At 59.3% G+C, this 21,493-nt stretch overlaps 1 pseudogene; it reads right to left on the bottom strand.

The window, feature by feature from the left end:
- Positions 1-6,942: 6,942 nt before the first annotated feature.
- LOC140904656 (syntaxin-binding protein 2-like) lies at positions 6,943-19,898 on the bottom strand (annotated as a pseudogene).
- Positions 19,899-21,493: the final 1,595 nt, after the last annotated feature.

Here is a 21,493-nt window from a genome sequence, read left to right as displayed (position 1 = left end):
TCTATGATTCTATGATTCTATGACTGGTTATGTCATCATTAGCCACTAGAGGGGGTTCTTGCACTTTCCTCTGAAGTCGCTGGTGCTGGGGTGGCTGGCCCCATTGATCTGATTTGGGGAAGGAGGCAGCAGGGAGAGGGCAGGGTACTGGGCTAGATGGGTCCTGTGACGCTAGCAGACCAGGTGCCAGCTCATGCCCAGGCCTCACTGAACACTGACAAATGCAGAGCTTGACCCAGCCTGTGTGTTAGCCGTGTTAAAACAGCTGCTGATCAGCGTGTGTGGAGTGTTTCAACTTGTGGAATTGCTTGCAGGATTGATCTCTCCCATAACCTCTGTAGCCCGTGGTATAAAGTCAGAATGAATGTTTGCATCATAAACCTCTGTAACTGCTCTACACCACTGAGTTTGCAAGGCAGCTTACGTCCACCTAACACTGCGTCTACACTAAAATTTGACTCCCGCTGATGTAACTCACCTGCTTTGCCGACTTAATCATGCCACTTCCCCCAGTCAGCGTAGTTAGGTCAATGCAGTGTCAGTGTACATACTGCGTTGCTTACATCGACTGTCCCGCAATGCCCCACACTGACAGTACAATCGATACCACACACCACAGACACAAAGAGCCAGGTGTACACACACACAAGTGCTGTAACTACTGTGGCGGCTGCATGCAGGGCGATTTGATTTTGTAGTGTAGCCGTGGCCTGTGTAACTCCCCCAACAGGGGAGAAGCATGAATTAGTGTAAAGTGCTGGGCCTGCCCATTGAAACCAAACGAGCCATTGCGAAACATCTTACTGATTGCCTCTGTTGTTAGATATTTCACTGCATGTGTGTGTGTTCTCCCTGTGTGCTGCCCCAGCTCTGTGCAGACAGCCAGCACAGCAGACCTTGAGTGAACCGCCCAATGACCACAAGATCCGTTAAGGGACGAAGGCACCCGGCCAGGTTTATTGTTGACAAGGCATGCTAATAGCACCTGGCAGATTCTACGAGGATACTAAGACACGTATGCCTGTGACAATGGACACAGCTCAGTGAATGGCGGGACTTTCCATTGCCCCCTTGGCTGGACCAACACATTCTCTCAGAGATACCCTGATACAAACAAGCTGCCCCTCTGACTTAGATACTGCCCTCTGACCTGGCTAGTTATTGTCCATTTTTTTTTTGTACATGTTGGTTTGATTAAAACATTTGTATTTATTACGTTGCTATTTGACCTTATCTTTTAGGAGGGCTCAGTGTGTTCCTGTTATCCTTGGGGAATGTTTTTGTGCCATTCTTGATATCGTGGTTTTTGTACCACGCTTCTGGAATGTGTTTCTGTGAGTCCTTTGTGGCGAGCACTGTCCAGGACTGCGCGTTTCTGCACGATCAGCGCTGGGCTGGCCAGATTCTGGGAACGTGCAAGTGGGCAGGGCCTGATGTTTGCTCACAGCAGGGAGAGGGGATACTGGGCTGGATGGGCCCTGTAGGAACCAGCCAGGCTGAGTTTCCTGCAGGGCAGAGGGAGGTGAGTGGGCCTCGTTAGATGCAGCCTGGGGGGCTGGCTGTGGTGAGGGGGTCTTGGGCTTTTGGGGGGTTCTCTGCAACAAGCTGTCTCTGTGACTGATGCTGATCACACTACGCTGCCCCCTTCTTAAAGCCCAGCCCAGCCCAGCCCAGCAGCTGGAGCCCACCCAGTAATTAGGAAATGAGATTTAATTTCAGGCAACAAAATGCCACGAAAGTGGCGGGTGAGCCGGCTTTGGGCTGTGAGGTAAGATGATAAGCAGCATCACACGGGCTGGTTGGTTGCATAATTGTGAACTTGGCTCAGGCTGGTCGCCTTCCCCACCCCCGCCCAGCCCTGGAGGTTGGGGGCCGACTCTGGGGAGGGCTGGGGAACGAGATGCTGGGTCCCTGCCCGGGAGAAGGGGTTTGCGCTGGGCATCATTCTGGGATTGCTCAGCCCCCAGCATGGCCTGGCCCAGGGCAGGGACCCAGCAGTCCATACCCACAAGGGATGGGCAGGTTGGGGACAGGGCTAGCTCAGCCTGGGTTTGGTGAACTCTGATCTTTAGACAATATTTCCCCTAGGGCCCATTGGATGCACCCGTACTGCCTACAGGGGGCACTGCTGCTGCATGGGGGTATCACCCACCCGCATCTCCTGCCTCCCACTGCCCCACCCCAAATCACCCCCTGGCACCTCCACCCATGCACTGTATACAGCTTGCAGTTACTGTAAACCTCTCCCCCTCCCTGCTACCCCCACTGCCTCCCCCCAGCCCTGCTGTAAGCCCCCCAAGTCACCCCGCTCTGCCCCAAACAATCTCCCTCCAGCAGGGTCTGCATGCAGGTCTCTGCAGGATGAGCTCTTCTGCAAGCCTGGTGCAGCTTCACCTGTCCCTGGGTCCCAGCTCCGCTCTAGTCATGATCCCCCCAATCCAGGCCCAAAGGTCTTGGGGGCCCTGGCACAGCTGGCACTGGGAGACAGGGGCATCTTGGCACCCCATTCCCACCAGCCCCCAGGGCTGGGACCAGCACAGTGATCAGCTCCCCCAGGCCCACTGCATGGGCTGATGCGTGCAGCCCTCTCCAGCTGCCCTCACCAGGGCCTGGGGCAGAGCATGGCAGAGCCAGGGCAGAGGGGCTGGGCCTGTCTGCTGGACCCACCCTCCCTCCTGGCACCGACCAGGCCCATGGCCAGCTGTCTCAGGCCTGCACCCCCCTCCTGCTTCTGGGGGCAGGCTGAGGGGTACAGTGTGTGTGGCTGGGGTGCCCCTTGCTCAAGGTGCAGGCCCGGGGTGCACACGGAGCCCCAGTGGCAGCCCAGCTGTAAGGGCAGCCATGGGGGGAGCTGGCGAGCCCACAGTCGGGCAGGTGTCTCCACCGGAGCTTTTTAATTCCGCGCCCCCAATTCGCCGCCCACCTGCCTGGCAGCCGCGCAGCAATTATCCAAATGGCTGTTAATTGCGGCTGATAATTCCCCACGGGGATCAGGGATGGAAAGCTCCGCAGCTGAGCAGATTGGGGCTGGGCCCAAGCAGCAGATCCCAGGTGCCAGGGTCTCTCACCCCGTCCACAGCAGGCACGCAGTGCTGGCCGTGCTCGTGTGCCCAGCAGGGAGACAGGAGCTGGCCCAGGGGGAGGGGAAACGGGGCCTGCTGGGCTCTACGGGACTGACCTGTGCCGGGGCACGTTCCCCAGCAGGCTGCGTGTGCAATTATTAGCAGGAGTATGGGGGGAGAGAAGGATGGGCAGAGCCAGGGGGGCTGGGAGGCAGGACTCCTGGGTTCTGTGCTGAGCTCTGGGAGGGGAGTAGGGTCATAATCATAGAGTCATAGAATCATAGAATATCAGGGTTGGAAGGGACCCCAGAAGGTCATCTAGTCCAACCCCCTGCTTGAAGCAGGACCAATTCCCAGTTAAATCATCCCAGCCAGGGCTTTGTCAAGCCTGACCTTAAAAACCTCTAAGGAAGGAGATTCTACCACCTCCCTAGGTAACGCATTCCAGTGTTTCACCACCCTCCTAGTGAAAAAGTTTTTCCTAATATCCAATCTAAACCTCCCCCACTGCAACTTGGGTCTAGGGGTTAGATCAGGGGCTGGGAGGCAGGACTCCTGGGTTCCATGCCCAGCTCTGCCCCCAAATCCATGTGAGTCACTCCCGCTCTGGGTGCCTGTTATTGAGGTTTCGTGTCACATGGGTGCTGCTGGGCATTTTCCAAGCCCCCTGGGGGGCTGGGATCGTCTTTTGCCAAGCCTGGGGCACTCTGAGGCTGGCAGGTGCTGGGGAGCCATGGCAGGGTGAGATGGGTAGGGGCACAGGAGGGGTGCAATGCAGAGTCTGGGCTGCAGGGGGGCGCATAGGCTGAGAGTGTCTGACCTGGCTGGTCCCCTCCTGCTGCGGAGAGGAACTGCATTTTCTCCCTCTGCCTGTCTCCCACCCAGGGCAGCCCCCAGCTGGGCTGGGAAGCAGCTGCCTGCCCTCCCGTGAACCAGCCAGGGGCACTGGGCTTGAAGGGGTGCTAGCCTAACGTGGCCTAGGCCAGGCCCAGATGATCACAAACAGGGCGCGCCCAGCCAGGCCATCCCTGCGCCGAACCTGGCTCAGCCCAGGCCCCAACCCATGGCTACATGGCCAAGTCAGTGCCCTCCAGCCCCCGGCCCTCCCCAGCTGCCTGCAATAGCTGTGCTGCTCCCCCCCCTCCACCCCTCCCGCCCCAACTGGCCTGGCTGGGACACTGCAGGTCAGGGCGGGAGGGGTCACAGGCAACCAGAGCAGTGACTCTGTGCATCCCGAAAATCTCCCAGGACCAGGGTAAGCTGGGTTTGGTCCTTGGCACAGCACAGCTCACAGGCCTGAAGCCTCCTTCCCACCTCATGGGGTGCGTGACCATGTGTGGCTGGCTGAGTGCCCCCTGGGCACCAAGGGAGCAGGGGATGGGCTGGGAGAGGGCAGGAGGGGTCACAGCCTGCGAGCAGATTGAGAGGAGAAGTTAGACAACCCCAACCCTCATGAGTGATGGGTCTGATCCCCCACCACGGTCACCCCTGCTCTGGGCCCTGATCCCCCATAATACTCCTCCGGGACCTGGGGCAGGTCCTTGACCTGGCACTGGTCTCTCACTGTCTCCAGCTGGTGGGGGTGGGGTTGCTGAGGGCGCTAACCCCCATGCCCAGTGACTACAGAGGCAGGACGAGTCTCCGAGCTGAGCCGGGGGAGCAGGGTGCGGGAAGGGTAGGAGAATGGGGCTCTCTCACAGCCCCTCCTTGGCTCCTTTCACCCTCCAACAAGGAGGGGGGTGGGGACACTGCCACTGCACCCCCAGCTGTTGGCACAGGCTAGAGGGTGCCAGAGGGGAGCCCTGGCCTGGCTGGTGGGACGAGCCTACACAGCTGCTCACACAATGCAGGTGCCAGCCAGGGCCCCAAGGGCTGGGGGCCAGCAGCAGCCGGGGTGGCGGGACCCTGGGGCAGCTCTAGGCACAGGAGGATGGAGGAGGTGGGGGTTGGGGCAAAGGCCAAGCCCTAGAGGGGGACCAAGGAGGCAGGTGTTCTGTCCCACATCTGAGCGGGAAGCAGGGGCTAGTGGTTAGAGCAGGGGCTGGGACGCAGAGGGCTGGGTTCCAGCGCTGATTCTGGGAGGGGCAGGGGCTGGGTGGGTATGGTTCCCTGTGGGGCCAGCCTGGGGGCTGGGCCCTGGTGCTCGCTCAGTGCCTGTCCCAACCCCACACTTGATGGGGATCCCATAGCTAGCTTGGGGGAACTCCTGAGGCTCCCTCCTGGTCCCCCTGGCACACGGACCAGAGGCAGAACAAGGCACTAGGAGCAGGGGGACACAGGGAACTGTGGAGGTTCTGGGGCACGGCTGGGTGAGCCAGCACTGCACCAGCAGGGGGCGACCACAGGCCAGAGCAGAGCTGCCCCCAGGCCCTGGTCCAACAGTGAAAGGAGCAGCCACTGCCCCACCCTGCTCCCGGGTGCGGGGAGGCAGCGCTGGCCTGGTGACTCGGAGCCAGGACGCCTGGGACCTGCAGCAGGGCTGGAGGGGGAGTTGGGGAGATCCCGCTCCCTGGGCCCTCAGCCACCTGCCCCGCCCTGTGCCCTCCCTTCCCCTGCCTGTGAACAGCAGCAGAGACCTCGGCCAGCCTTTGGCAATGCACTTCATTGGCCCAGGCACATGCCCAGCAGGGCAGTAGCCGGGGGCAGGGCCAGCACTGACTTTGTGATAATGGGTGGGGGAGGGGCAGGGGCTCAGAGCTGCGAACAAACAAACTCTCCCCCTGCGCCCCCCACCCCCTGGAGGTCACTCCCAGTAAAGGAGGTCACTGCCTTTACCTGGGATCACTCCTGCCAGCGCTTGCCCCAGCACAGCCCGCCTGGCAGGCAAGAGGGAGAGGATCTCTAGGGCCCGTGGGATTCAGGGGGTGAGGCTTGGCTCAGGGCTTGATCAGACCCAAGGGGGCTGGAGCTGGCTGCCTCAGATGGAGCTGGGGCTCCAGGTGCCCAGGGCGTGGCTCTGATACCCAGGGAAAGGCAGTGGGGAGGTGTCTGCACTGGGCAGGGGCATTTGATCCAGGCCCATCAGGTGGCGAGCCCGCTCTGCCCTGCTGCTAGGGTGACCAGACGGCAAGTGTGAAAAATAGGGACAAGGGGTGGGGGGTAATAAGAGCCTAGATAAGAAAAAGCTCCGAATATCAGGACTCTCCCTATAAAATCGGGACATCTGGTCACCCTACCTGCCGCTGACCAACCCTGGACGCGCCTCCTACGCAGTCCTGGCTCCACCCCCACTTACTTGGGCACTCTGACTGCAACTCCTGCTAGGACCCCTCCCCCCTTCGGGAGCCGAGGTCCCCACTGGGGGACAGGGCCAAGAGGCCAGGGTGCCAGGCTGTGATGGGAGGGGTGCAGGGACCAGGGCTGGGCCAGCACCCCAAGGCGGTGAATGGGGATGATATGGGGGCAGAAGGGGGGTTCTCTTTAATCCTTTGCAGACTGGACAGACACAGCTTGGGGCTCAGTGGCTGGGTCACAACCGCCCCAAAGCCAGATGGTGGTAGCAGCCTCTGCGTGCCCCGCATCACTAGCGGAGGGCTGACAGGAGGGGGAGGGGGAGGTGCTGTGCTTTGGGTCCCAGGCAGGGGAGGTAGGAATGGCTGAAGCTGGTAGATAATGGAGCCAGACTCTGCCCCTACCCCATCGGGGGCAGGGTGGCCACAGGGCACAAAGGGTGACAGCCCTAGAGGCTGTGCCAGAGGGAGGGAGCCTGGCCTGCCCTCTGCCCTAACAGCCAAGGAGTCATTCCCCCCCCCCCCCCTCCAAGAACTGACACCGCAGCCAGGAGTAGGGGGGAAGGTGCCTTGTTGAGAAGAGGAGGTGGAGCTGGGGACAGCGAGCTGGAGCTGTGGGGGGCAGAGTCTCTGGGGGGAGGGGGCTGCCTCTAGGCCTCCTCGGGGTCCAGCTGGTTGAGGGTTTGGATGTCATCCAGGAAGCGCTTGGGGGTCAGGATGTGACTGGAACCTGGGGGAGAGAGAGGTGGTTGGCAGCGGTCGGCACAGTGGCGCGGGTATGAGGCTGGCATCACCATCACCCCCATTTTTGCAGCTGGACCCTGCTCTAGTGCAGGAGGGGAGGGACTCTCTCCTACCCCCTGTTGTTGTACCAATAAAATAAAAACCAGCAGGATCTTATTAAAGGGAAAAGGCAAAATGCCACATTTATTGTAAATATAATAAAGAAATATAAAACTCACACTGTCCTATCGTTACTTATTCCTTACTTAATTATATATATATCTATATATTCATTCATTCATTCATTCATACCAGTTCTGCATAGGGGTTTATAGTTACCAGCCTAGAGGTTGCTCGTGACAGGGTACCGGCCAGGTAACCTGTACACGAGAGTGGAGCCGAGTCCATGTCAGATGCGCATCCGATGCTCCTGAAGGGTAGTGGCAGAACTGGAGACTCAAAGTTCTCAGTCCTTAGTGTCCATTTTTATAGGAATTTCTTCCTATGCCAGTCCGTGGAATTTGCTTTGTCATATTGTTAGTCATGACTGCTCCAGGACGGCTGTCAGGTGCTCATCAGCTTTCTTCATCCTTTGAATTGGTCGGGTGGATCCCAGTTTGCCCTCCGGTGGGGTTCTCTGGTTGTCTCCACCTGGCGTCTTCTTCGGCCAATCGATGTTAAATTCCTAGGCTGGCACTTCCCTGTTTATTCAAAACCCACCATTCATTCACATACATTCCTTACTTTAATAAAAAAAACACATTTCTCATTTCACCGAGTATTGTTATTTTATTTGAGACTCCCTGTCTCTTGACATTCCTTCGGTATTGCCTTTCTTTTATTATACAAAGGTGTTATTTATTTGAGACTCCCCGTTTTTTTAACATTCCTGATCCAAACTATAGAAGGTGGGAGTCTCTATGTGACATTTCTATGAGCGCCGCTCCAATTCGCGGTTCTTCATGGGTGTTACAAACAAGCATGTCAATCTCCATTACAAAGTATCCGTTTGCAAAGTAGAGCCAATTGAACATAAAGTGAAGTTAGTTAAAAAGCATGTCAATCTCCATTACAATCAATGGAAAGCGCCAATACAGAGAAAGCAGAGTCAATTAAGCCGTTTAGTTTTACAAGCGTCCATCTTAATAACAAGTGAGAAAGTATCAATTCAGAGTCAATATGAGCGGTTTGGTTTTCCAAGCGTCCATCTTAATAACAAGTGAGAGAAAGTATCAATTTAGAGAAAGCAAAGCCAATTGAGCGGTTTGCAAGGTACGGTTTGCAAGCTTTAATACAGAATTGTAAATCAATATTGCAGATTTACAATTATGTCAAAAAGAAGAATTATAAATGCAGATTTAATAAATATTATAAATCAATATTGCAGGTTTACAATTTCTTATGAACAGAATCACAAATATTGGAATATGTCTACACTGTGGCCTGGCACCGCACCCCTCGTGCCGCTGTACCCTGCACAGCCAGGCAAGAATCCACGCGCTGACAGTGTTCCTCACCCTTGGGTCTTCGAGGGGTGTGTGCAGGGGGTGAGCCATATCCCTATGGGAGTTACTGGGGGTGTCTGACTGGGCCCCCACACATGGTCCCTGGGCAATGAGAGGCCTGGGGAGCCAGCGGCCAGGAGATCAGGTGGCTAGATACAGGCCTTGTGGGACAAGCACATCTGTTCCCAGACCCCTGGGTGCGGGAGGACAGAGGGTAGCATGGGCCCCCTGTGGGTGCTGGGCAGGCAGTTTTAGGGTCTCCCCCACCCAGGGGGTCCCAACTGTCCCTGACCTGGGCATTCCAGCCACCCTTCCCCCCAGGACTCGCCCTACTCACCGATCACCACCTCCCACTTGCCCCTGGTGGCCGGGGTCAATTCGTAGGCGCAGCGCATCTCAGACATGGACACCCCACCCAGCACGTAGATGATGAGGCGCGGGCCCATCTGGTACTCAGTCGCTGGCTTGTTCTTGTGCCAATGCCTGAAGCGGGAGCTGGGGGAGAGAGGGGCAGTGTGGATACCAGGGGCTCGCTGAGGGAATGCCAGGTGTAGGGGTGGGCACTGCCCAAAGCGGGGGCTGGGGGGAGAGAGGGGCAGTGTGGATACTAGGGGCTCGCTGAGGGAATGCCGCATGGAAGGGCAGGGCCTGGAGGAGGATGGGAGGCAGAAGGGAGTAGGGGAGGGTGGCACCTGCCCTGGGCTGGGGGTGCTGTCTAAAGCTCATCCAGTCCCTTTCCTCTATCCTGGACCCTGGTGTGTTGAGGGACTGCTGGGGCGTGGGGGACACGGTAAGAGGGGTCCAGGGCTCCAGGCTCTTGGGCACCCCCTCCCCTGCAGAGGACAGGGCCCTGGCCATGCACTCCCAGGCACAGAGGCTCCCACACCCTGGGGTGTGTGTGTCAGGGCTCTGCTGTCCACAGCCCAGCCAGGCTCAGCCTTACCTGACAGCAGCCTGGGAGCTGGTGGTAGGGACCGGGTCTGACACGAAGGGCCACAGACTCTTGTCCAGTTTGTCCTCAAGGATGTCCTGGCAGGGGAGGACAGATCAGCAGGGGCCAAGCAGCAGGAACCTCTGACCTGGTGGCCAAGCCAGGCCCCATTGGGGCGGAGGGGCTGAGATGGCTCCTCACTCAATGATTGACAGTCCCTGGGGGGGAGCAGCCTGGGGCCCACTTTCCAGGGTGGGGCATGGGGAGCCAGCAAAGAGCACGCTGACTCCTCCAGTGATGCCCCCAACTCTCCACATCCCCCTCAGCTGCTCAGTGCCCTGCTGTGACCTGCCTACCCATCCACCGTTATGGGGAGGGCAGAGACCTCCTGCAGCCGGATCCAGGGCCCCTCACTTGGGGTGGGGGAGGCAGGGGGCTGCCCTCAGTGCCCCTTCCCTGCTGCGGGCAGATCCAGGCCCTGCCTCTTGCTCCATGAGGTGTGTCCCAGCCACGCAGGGGGCCCAGGCTATGATACATCCTAATGCCACATAATAGGGGCTTTTACATTAGTCCGCTGCTTTGACTTGTACAGGGAAGCTTAAGGCCTGCCAAGCTGTGGCTGGCGCAGAAGGGGGCGCCCCTGATTGGATTATGCATGGGACTGAGGTTACTGCAACTATCTGCCCCAAAATCCCACAGGAGGAACCATCACAATGCTGGAACAGGGGCCTGGGAGCCTCCCACCTCTGATCTGCCAGGGACAGGAGCTCTGGTCGGGGGGTTAATTCTTGGCCTGGAGGAGCCCCAAGCCAGTAGGTTGAAGGCAACTAAGTGTGCCCCCCACCCCCTTGAGGAGTGCCCCACAGGACTGGGTGATGAGGGGCTCAGCCCCCAGTAAGGGTGGGGGGAAGGAGTGACCATGTCACCTTTCACAAGCTAAGCAGGTTTGGGCCCAGGCAGTGCTTGGATAGGAGACCTCTAAGGAAAAGCCACTGGGTGCTGGGAGGTGCGAGTGAGTCAGCAGAGGGTGCTCTATGACCCCAGGGAGTGGGCAGGGGGCTCTGCAGGGGGTGCTCTCCCCGGTCAGTCAGTGACCAGTACTGTGCTGCAGGAGTTCATCCTTTAGATGAACGTCACACAGCTGCTCCTCACTGGAGGTTAGACCAAGGACCCTGCCAGCCATTCAGATTCCAGTGCCAGTCACGACAGTGTGCTGCCTGGATCCTCTGCACTTCCAGCCCCACACACTGATCACCTCCTGCCCTAGACTCTTGGGCAGCGCTGCTGGGCGGCTGTTAACAGCTGCCTGCCACTCCTTAGGAAGAATTCAGCCCTGGTGAGGAACCCCTGTATATACTGCCCATACCCCACCCCAGAGCTGGCAGCATCTCAGCACCGGGTAAGACAACTCCCCTGCACTCGTGTCTATGATTTAAGACCCCTAAGGATGGCAGCAGGAGAGGACTCGCTGATGAGCCCCTCACATGGCTAGAGCCCTGCGCAGATACAAAAATGTGGATGTGCATCAGCCTGCGATCCACAAGCCGCCTTTTACCTGTATCCGCATCCACACCGGCAGCAGCTAGCGAGGGTGGGGAAGGGGTCTTGCAGGGAAGAGGCAGTGTGGAGGGGGCAGGGTCTCTAGGAGAAGGGGCAGCTTGGAGGGGGCGGGGTCTCGAGAAGGGGCAGTGTGGGGGCGGGGTCTTGAGGAGAAGGGGCAGTGTGGAGGGGGTGGGGGCTGGGGGGGGAAGGGGTTTCTCATCACGTGCCGCTCCTGGGGGGTCACGAGTGTACACGGCAGCAGCAGAGCATGTTGCATCACAGTGGGGTGGAGGGGTGGGGTGCCGGGGCCTCACCCTCTCCAATCCCAAATCCTGCTGCTCAGGAGCTGGTGGGGACACTGGTGCTGCTCGAGCTGCTGGACAGGAAGCCGCGCGGTGGGGCGAGTGGGTGCCGGACAGCCCCAACTCCGACGTGTTGCCTAGCCACTGGCTGTGGGCCGGCGGCCCCGAGTGCCCTGCGTCCCCCGGGCTGCCTGAGCCAGATGCCGCGGGCCAGGCACTGCTGGGGAGTACAGCCCTGCACGGTTGTATCTGCAGCCAATCCACTATCCGCAGAAATGGGGCACGGATATGCAGGGCTCTACACATGGCTGCCCCCAAACCACCCCCTTGGGCCCAGCCTGCCAGGTGTGACCCCAGTCCCCAAGGCCAGGAAGCAGATGGCCCGGTACCTCCATGATGTCCTTGAGCATGGGGATCCAGTGGGAGAGCTGGTAGCTGGACTCCAGCCGCGCTTTCCTCTTCGGTCGCAGCTGCCTGCTCTGGGGGAGGAAGGGAGAGGGGGTGAGAGGCAGCAGGGAGGAGGTGCGGGCTGGGAACGGGGGCAGACAGGGAGAGCGTGGCCTACCTGAGTCGCGCCAGCCAGGCTGGCAGGGGAGAGGCAGAGAAAACAGAATGGATCACTGAGTGAGAGAGAGAGAGACTGATGGGAGAACAGAGCTGCTTCCCCTCATTCGCCGCATGGCCACCCCAAGCAGTGGTCACCAGCTCCAGCTCGCTGGCGATCTGAGGTCCTGACTCCCAGTATCCTCTGCCAGGGCAGAAGAAGTCACCCCAGATGGGGAGTAACTCGGGGTCACCCTCCTATGGGGAGGGCGTCACCCCACTGTACAGGGACAGAGGCCACCTCTGTGCTGGGAGTAGGTCACTGCCATAGGGCGGCACCTCCAGGATGGCCTGGGCTCCCCTGTGCAGCACAGATCTGCCCCCTGGCATGAGTACAGCTGCTGGCCCCTGGCTCCAGTCCCTTACCCCAGGCGTGAGAGAGATGCCCAGGAACAGCATGTTGTGGATGATGTCTCTCTGCTGCTGGATGTTGGCATGCTGGATCAGCTTGGTGAGGTTCTCCTTGTCCACACCTGCACGGGGACAGACAGGTCAGCCCTAGCACCCCTGGGACGCACCCACAGCCCAGGCACACGAGTCCGTGGCCCCAGGAGTCCTAGTTCCCCGATCAAATCCTGAGATCCTGCTCTTCCCACCCCTCTCAGAGCTGGGGGTAAACCCAGGAGTCCTGGCTCCCAGGCCCCCTCTATCCCACTAGACCCCACTGCCCTCCCAGAGCTGAGCATAAAACCCAGGAGTCCTGGCTCCCAGAACCATCCGCTCTAACCCACTGAACCCCACACAGTTAATGATCGAATTTAGGTTCTTGCTGCTCCTCCCTCAACAGGTTCTCTCGGGCGCTGGGGTCAGGGGTCTCTCTAGTTCCCCCTGGCAGTGCAATGGGAGCCCCCGTCCCCCTGATCTGGGCTATTCCTATTCCTGCCTCTACCACCTACTCCTGGCATGCTGCTCCATGCCTCAGTTTCCCCCGTGTAACATGGGGATAGTGCTTTCACCTGTGACAGGGAGGCTTGGCAAGAGCCTCAGGAATATCCCTGGGGGGACTCAACGGGAGTCACAGCAGCAGGGTGTGCACAGAGCAGGATTTTCCCTCCCCAGCGCCGCTATCAGCTCCTGAGAATAGCCCAGATCAGACTGGGGCTGCAGGCTGGAGCCAGCTCTGCTGCAGCAAGTAGCTCCGGTGGTTAACAAGCATGCTGTCAGTCTCTTCCCTGGGTAGATGGTTTGGGCAGCCAGGTGTGTGCCAGGCTCCCCTCTGGAGGCAGGCCTGTACTGCCAGCTGTGAGTTACAGAGCATCTGTGCCATGGGAGCCAGCTATCCCAGAGGGGGCCCCCCTGCCCGAGATTGGTAGCATTATCTCCCTTTTACAGATGTGGAAACTGAGGGGTAAATAGGGGAGGTGACTTGCCCAGAAGGGCTGTGGCCATTAATCCAGCCACACAGGGAATGCTATTGTTCTGCCAACCCCTCAGGATCTCCAAGGGGGTCTAGACCCCACCCCTCCCCCCGCCAGGATCTCCGAGCAGGTTCTAAATCACTCCTCCCTCCTTCTACTTCTCATGTGCTCCCCCGCGGCTCTGTCCCATGGCAAGGGCGTGGCCAGCACAGCTCGCTCACCTCTCCCATGCTGGGCTCGTATGCCTTGAACGCCTTGAGTTTGGCCAGCACAGCGTGCACCAAGTGGAAGTTATCTTCATGGTCCCTGCAGCAAAGACAAACCCTGTGGGTCAGAAACAGCTCCTCCCCCAGGGGCACATGCACTTCCTGTAGGAGGTAACCAGGTACCCTCGCCCTTTGGGCACACTCACTTCCTGTAGAGGATGGCTGGGTACTTCTCCATGGCACACTCACTTCCTATAGGGGATACCTGGGTACCCTTTCCCCTGGGCACACTCACTTCCTGTAGTGGATGGCTGGATACTCCTCCAGGGTTTCACACAATGTGGCAATCTGCTCTGCCAGATTCTCCATCTGCTTGTTCTTTTCGAAAAAGCGGTAGGGGCTGAACCAGTTGTGGAAGCTCTATGGCCTGTCCAGGGAGTACACCTTGGGGACAGGGGAGAGCAGAGATCAGACCCCAGTGCCAACTGCTTGCAGCCAGGCCAGCTGTGCCCCATAGACGCGCTGTTGGATCAGGCCAGCCTGGTGGAGCTGTAGCGAGCCCCTAGTGAGGAAGAGATCCCTTTGCCAGTGCCACTCCTGTTGTGGTAGAGGGATAGCGAGCCAGAGATTCATGTACCAGCCTGGGATAAAGATGCCCCAGGTTCAGGTCCTTACTTGGCTGCAGACTCCCAGGTGTCCTCAATGTTGGGGGAAGGGGCTTGGCGACGCTTCTCGTCTGGCGAAAGCCCCAGCATAGCCACGGGCAAACCCGGCATCAAGGCGCGTCTGCCGCTGTCGCTTATTTCACTGGCCGAACAGAACGAGCCATGGGGACAAACGTGCTTGGACACCAATAAATAGTATCGGCCCATGAAGGGTTTGCTGGCGCAACGGGACGGGTGAGCCAGCATAGCCTCCTGACGGACACTCAGCTTCTACCAGCCAAAGCTTCTCTTGGCACAGCTGGCACCGGTACCCCAGATGAAATCAGCTAGAGTGGCGAAAGGACTGCTTTGCCAGCGTAACGGCACCTACCCAGGGGCTCTGCCACCACAGCTGCATCAGTTACAGGGGGACTTTTTCTCTCATGTCCCCGTAACAAACCCATACCAACAAAGCTTTTGTATGTAGACCAGGCTCATGTCTCTCTGTGCCTCAGTTTCCCCATCAATGCAATGGGGCTGACACCCCAGTCCTGCCCCTCAGGGGCAGGAGGGGGGAAATCCACTGATGACACAAGGAGGGGATGGGGTGGTTGGGTAAAGGGCAGGCGTGTAGAGTATCGGGCTGTCTTGCAGGCCTAGTATAAACCACCAGTAAGAGCTGGTAAAGCCAGGGAGGCAGGGCCCTCCTCCCCCATACATCTACCATCCCCACCAGGTGCAAGCCAGCGATTCCAGGTCTCACAGGGTGTGAGCAGCCAGCTAATCCCTGCTGCCCTGTGCTGGCGTCAAACCCGGGGCCCTAGAAGGGAAAGGTTCCCCCGCCAAGCCACATGAACCACTAAGGGTGGGGTGTCGTACGTCACCATCCGCCGCGCGGACCTGCTCCTCCAAAGCCCGGCCACCCCTCACCCGGCTCTCGTAAGGCAGGAAGGCCATGTTGATCTCCTTGAGGGTTTTGATGACCTTGGTGATCCGTGACTTCCTCAGCTCCTTGAACAGAGGCTCAGGACAGGCTGCAAGGCAGAGGCAGTGGGTGGGAGTGACAGGCACAGGGCTCAGGACCCCCAGCACAGCACCAGCCCCCACGGACGGGGCCAGACCGGGCACAGCAGGGGCAGTAGTGCTGCACGCCTGTGGGGAACCTGGGCGAGCCAGCAGGGCCACACAGGAGTCAACGATGAGTCCAGCCCCCCCGAACCAGAGTCATGCCGGGTTCTTGCCTTCTGCAGCATCAGCAGCGAGGGGGAGCCACAATCTCTCCTACGCAGCCCCTGTCTCACACCCTGCTCTCAGCCCCCCGGCAGGGCTGAGTGACCAGAGTGTACAACATAGGATGATGCACAAGGAGGAACAGGGACTTGGGCTCCCCCTGCCGCTGTAATGGGGAGAAGCAGATCTGACCCTGACACACTGGGTATTCTGGTGCTGTCCCATCCCCCCACCGAGTTGGGACTGATGGAGCAATGCATGCTGGGAATGGTAGCCAGAGGCCTCCTTTCTGGGCACATGCTGCAGGTGTCTGTGAGCCGTGCTGGCTGGAGGCAGGCCCGTGGGGGAGAAGGGGGGGAAGGGATAGGTGGCGTCATAGAATCATAGAATATCAGGGTTGGAAGGGACCCCAGAAGGTCATCTAGTCCAACCCCCTGCTCGAAGCAGGACCAATTCCCAGTTAAATCATCTCAGCCAGGGCTTTGTCAAGCCTGACCTCATTCGGTCTGGCCTGCTGGGGCTGCATCCCCTGCAGGAGGGCAGAGCATAATCAGGGTGCTGCGCACTGGCCTGCCGGCAGAGAGAGTCTCCCCCACCCCCAGGCTCCAGTGTGCCGCTGTCCAGGCTCCCAGCTGGGGGATCCCCCGACCCCCGATACTCACGGCTGAGGAAGAAGACGTGAACTGCCTTGTAGTTGAAGGTGGGGGTGCCCTGGAAGTCATTGATCAAAGCCTGCACCGACTGCAAAGGGGGAAGAAAGGGTGTGTCAGCACCTGCCGAGGCCCCTCCCTGCTGCTCAAATGGCCCAGCCCATGCCCAGCCCCTGGGGACTCAGGGCCTAGCATGATGCCATCAGGAGGTGGGCTGGTTTTTACCCCCCTGGCTCTGGGCTCCCCCCCCACCTGGAGCAGGGCTTGTCCCCATGTGCCCGGGACATCCTTAGGGCCCAGTCATATCTCTCGCTGCCACAGAAGTGTCCATGCCCGGCCACAGATGGGGCCTGGCATTGCCTTGCTGCTGAACTAAGTGGGCTCTGAGCAGTGCCCAGGGAACAGCCGGCCGAGCAGCAATCCCAGGCAACTACCATCAGGGCCCCCTCCCTCCCCGGGCGCCATGCTGGGCACCTGCAGCTTCGCCACGCCAGCTAGCCTGGCAGGGTGTTTGGAACCTGTTCAGACCCCTCGACCAGCCATTGTGACAGGTGAGAACCTGGCTGCCCTGTCCCAAGCCCCAGGCCCCAGCTCGCAGTCCTCTCCTACAGCGCTCCCTCCGCGGGCAGCCCCTGCGGGTTCTGGGCTTCACCCTGCTCTGCCAGCGCCCCCTGCCCCTGGTCTCCCTCCACTCACCTTGCTGCTGCAGATGCAGGAGCCTCCTCCCCAACAGCCCCTGCTCCCTGAGCCTCTGCCTCATCGAGTCTCCTTCGCTTTGAGTCTCAGCTGAGGTCGCCTCTCTCCGCCTGCTGCACCTGCCCATCCAATCCCCACAGGATTGCACTGCGGAGAGGTCTGGGGGACAGTCTGTGCCTCACGTGGCAAAGAACATGAAGCCCAGCTCCGGGGAAGCAGCCTCCTAGGGAGCCCCTACTGGCCCCATTCCCATCCTGACGTTGTGCTGCGCACAGAGAAATGGAACGAGGGGAGTCTCCGTGTTCCCCTAGGAAAGCCCTGTAGGCCATTGGCCCAACATCTCCACCACCTTCCTGCCGTGCTGAATGCTCCCTCTGCCGCACCGGCCTAACCCGCTGCTCCACATCCCCCGGCCCAGTCCATGCCGGGGGCTCAATAACCTGCCTGGCCAATGGTGCATACTGCCCCATGCTTGGCACTCTCCTGCTCCTCCTCCCACCCAGGCTGATTCACTGGTCCCAGTGGTCTGATCCGGTGTGTGTGTGGGGGGGAGATATGGGGCTAGCTGGACAAGCTGGGTCTGATCCAGCGCGGTGGGAAGGCAGACATACCCAAGCCTAGCTGGGGACGGATGATGGGCTAGACAGAGCAGGGATCTGATCCAGCCTGGAAAAGCTCAGGTTCCTAATGAATCTCAAGAGGCTGGAGGGGGAGGAGCATGATATATGGATACAGCATATCCCCAGGGGGACACCAGGGCAACAGGTTCGGCCTGCTTACCTTCCATTCTCTTTCCTTCTTCACGAGGACAACGCTGAGGATCTCTGCGAGGGAAAGAGACGGGGATTAGTGGTGGGGCTCAGACGGGACGGCTGTGCCCTGAGCCAGGACCCACTGGCTGGTGGAAGGACGCCTCGGGGAAGTGGCTCAGAGACTGCTCTCAGGCCAGATAGTGTTGTGCTCCTAGCAGAGCCCCCAGTCAGCGATCGTGGTGGGGTGACAGGCTAGATGGGCCATGGGTCTGATCCCCCTTCCTTTCTGCCAGGCTGGATACGAGCACAGCTGAACTAAGGATCTGGCCCCGTGCAGGAAGAAAACAGATCCTGTCCAGCACCTCTTGACTGGAGGGGATCCAGGGACCCTCACTGTGTATGGGGGACAGCAACACAACAAAGACTTCAAATTCTGAGTCCTGCACATAGAACCCCTCCAAGGCATGCCCCACTCAGGGAACTGCTGGCCTATCTCCTGGGCACCTTCCACAGCCCAGCTAAGCAATTAGATAGTCAGCTCTTCGGGCCAAGCACCATCTTTTTGTTGGTGATGACTGGCGCTCCTGGGAACCCTGTAATACACCTAATGAATAATGTACAACGCCTTGCAAAATGGGGCCTTGGTCCATGACTGGGACTCCTGGGTGCTACCATAATACATCTGTTTTACCCCTACGAAGCACCTGATTCTGGCTGGCCCCGTAGGGCAATAGCCCCGAGACCCTGACCTGTGCTCTCACTCTCACTCCCACTCCCGGTAGCTGGTGTGCGTGAGTGCACTGCCCAACACACTATGTTTCCCCCATAACTCAAGCAATGCCTCTCCCTACCCCACCTCTAGCCCATCAGGACTTGGCTGCTTGGTCCTAATGAGGCTCCAGGGGCTATTCTGCACCAGGACGCGCTGGCCTCCCTGCTGCTTTCCTGCAGTCCTTTACACCTGCGGCATGCGGACGCCCCGTTCACTGGGGCACGTGGGGCTCGAGTGCACGGTAAGGGGCTGGCAGCACAGACTGGATCTAGACATGGCGAAGGCAGACACAAACCTGCTTTCTCCACGCATTTCGACCCTGAACTGCAGCTACACCCCCCCCTCCCCACGCCAGCCCTGGACTGCCCCCACCAGCTGTGCCAGTGCCCCTCACTACTGACTGGAGCCCTTGCTATCCCAGCCCTGGCTCCCACCCACTCCCAGCTCCGCCAGTGCCCCTCACTCCTGTCCACAGCCCCCTGCTATGCCAGCCCTGGTCTGTCCCCCACCAGCTCTGCCTCACTCCTGACCTGCAGCTATTCCAGTCCTGGGATCCCTGCCTCACGGCTCTGCAGATGCCCCTCACTCCTGACTGCAGCCCCCTGCTATCCCAGCCCTTTGCTTACCCCCCCCCATTCCCAGCTCCACCAGTGCCCCTCACTCCTGACCCGCAGCTATTCCAGTCCTGGGTTCCCCCCCTCACAGCTCTCAGATGCCCTTCACTCCTGACCCGCAGCCCCCTGCTATTCCTGTTCAGAGACCCCTCTTGAACCAGGGCAGTATGGCCCACCCCAAGTATTCAGAAGTCACATGTCAGGCCCTCCTAATTGTGCGATTTAGTGAGGAAAAGCTAAGAGAAGAGCTAAGGGTTATTAGCACCACCGGCCGTCCTGAGCTGTGGGCCACTTTTGCTCTGTCCCAGTTCTGGGGGCAACCATGGAACATCAGAACTGAATCCACTTTGCAAGGGTCTTTTAAACCCCAGGTCTGTGGTCTGGATTTAGCCACAGGCCCCGTCCACTGCAGCCTGGGCTGGAGATTCAGCAGTGGGTTGGGCTTCTGAAGTAACAGAAGTGGGTTGGGCTTCTGAAGTGTAAGGCTTTACCTTGATCTCTCCTACATTACAGCTATAGCCTACGCCAGCTCTGTGTTGGGGCCGGGCAGAAGTGTACTGCTTTACTATGTTACGAAGTGGCTATGACGTCATTTTTCTCCTTGCGCGCAGCCGTTACCCGTTCTGACAGGCTGTTTATAATGCTAACTTTACTAGTTTTCAGAGGTTGTCGGGGGTGGGGGGGGGGAATGTGCAAGGTGGAAGTTTCGCCTAGTGCACAAAATATCCTTGCACTGGCCCTGGTGGGAGTCATCCTGATGGAAAGAGATGACGACGATGACGCCCCCACAAAATGCAGCTCCTATGGGAGGGGGCAGCCCTTGGGGGTGGGGCAGACAGCCTCCTCCCCTTCTTGGTGTGTGACAGGCAGGCGGGGGGAGCTCTCTGCTCCGACTGACTCCTAATCCTCCCCGAGGGTGAGACACACCCAGGAGCACCCCTCCCAGGGCTCCCCAACTGGGCCCTGCCCCCCCAGACCCACACCCAACCAGACCCTGCCCCCGACCGGCTCCACACTCAGACCCCCCGGCTCCGCACTCACTCTTGCGCACCACCGCCTTCAGTCCGGACGGGGCCATCTCCGCCTCTTGCCACGTCCCCTCGAGCCCTGTGGGTAGAAGTAGGACTCAGCTGTGTGCGGGGTGGGGCTGGAGTCAGGACTCCTGGGTTCTGCCCCGGCTCTGCTCCTGTCCTTGGGCACGCCCTGGCCTCTCCCTGCCATGCTCTGGGGAGTGTCTGTGACGCTGGACGACGGCCCCTAGTGACGCTGAAATCAGTCACTGGTGGATGGGCCCGGCCCCCCCTTGTGTCACTGATGGACGGGCCCAGCCCCCCCAGTGACTGATTTCAGTATAAAGCAACTGGGGTGCTGGCGGGTCGATGTCTGCAAGGCTGAAGACGGCCGAACGCCGCAGCCCCCCACTTCTGGCGCTGTGAGGGCTGGGCCTGGGCACCAAGGGGCGGGCGCCCAGTGACAGGGCCACGCAGGTCCCCACTGAACCCCCACCTGGTCATGTGGGGCGCAGAGGGAGGCGGGGGCCTCGGGCAGGGTTAAAGCGAGGACTGGGTTGGGGTAGTGGGGCCTCAGCCCACTCCAGTCAGGGCCCCCCAGTGAGCTGCAAGTCCCCCCTCCAACCAGTGTCCCCCCCTCAGCAGTGCCCCTCGCCCCCCCCTCCACGCACCTCCCCCCTCGGTCAGGCCCCTCGCCCACCTGCACCCAGCCCCCCTCAGCCAGGCCCCGTGTTGTACCCAGGAACAGGAGCAGGTCGAATGGACCTGGCTTTGCTAAAACTTTTTGTGTAGCCTGTTGGTGTACCCCCGGAAGACCTCTGCGTACCCCCAGGGGCACCCGTAACCCTGGTTGAGAACCACTGGGTTAGAGAAACGTGTGTGTGTGTGTGTGTGTCTAGGAATCAGGACTCCTGGGGTCTATCCTGACTGCGAGCGGAGTGGGGTCTAATGGTTAGAGCAGAGAGCTGGCAGGTAGGATTCCTGGGTTCTAGTCCAGGCGATGCAACTGATTCATTCTGTGACATGGTTTGTTCTGCCTTGTCCTCCTGTGACATGTGGAGCGCAAAGACCTGCCCCAGCCCTTCCCTTCCGGCTGGGTGGTGCAGGAATTAATGTCCATAGAGCCTGGGCTCTAAGATCCTGGAGCAAAGCATCCTGGAGAAGGAATTAGTTCCCCAAGCTTGACTGGCTCCCTGCCCCATCCCTCCCTCCATTAATCAGAACGAATCCCTCATGGCAGAGCTGTTGTCTGGTTACCCGCAGTGCAGACCCAATTTATTGTGTCCTGGCTGCTGTTCAGCTCAGGTTAACAGCATGGTCTGTTTCTGTGAACTCCCCCAGAGCTTTCGAATGGAAGTGAGAGTCTTCTTCACATCCTGCTCTAAACTGTGAGTAGTGTCGCTCTGTGGCTGTTGAACAGCTGCTGCATTCCTACCCCAGAGGTGGCATCATTTCAGTGCTGGGTGGGTGATCCCTGTGTAGTGTTGTTGAGTGCTGTTGCACATCAGCTATGCTCCATCCAGAGCTGTCTGCATTTCAATGCCAGGTGAGTGATCCCTGTATTGTGATGTGCGGGGGGAGGGATAGCTCAGTGGTTTGAGCATTGACCTGCTAAACCTAGGGTTGTGAGTTCAATCCTTGAGGGGGAGCCATTTAGGGATCT

The sequence above is a fragment of the Lepidochelys kempii genome, unplaced genomic scaffold (assembly GCF_965140265.1).
Source record: "Lepidochelys kempii isolate rLepKem1 unplaced genomic scaffold, rLepKem1.hap2 scaffold_59, whole genome shotgun sequence".
NCBI classification, from domain to species: domain Eukaryota; kingdom Metazoa; phylum Chordata; order Testudines; family Cheloniidae; genus Lepidochelys; species Lepidochelys kempii.
Note: the sequence above shows the minus strand (reverse complement) of the source record. Positions and strands in the feature narration are given on the sequence as shown.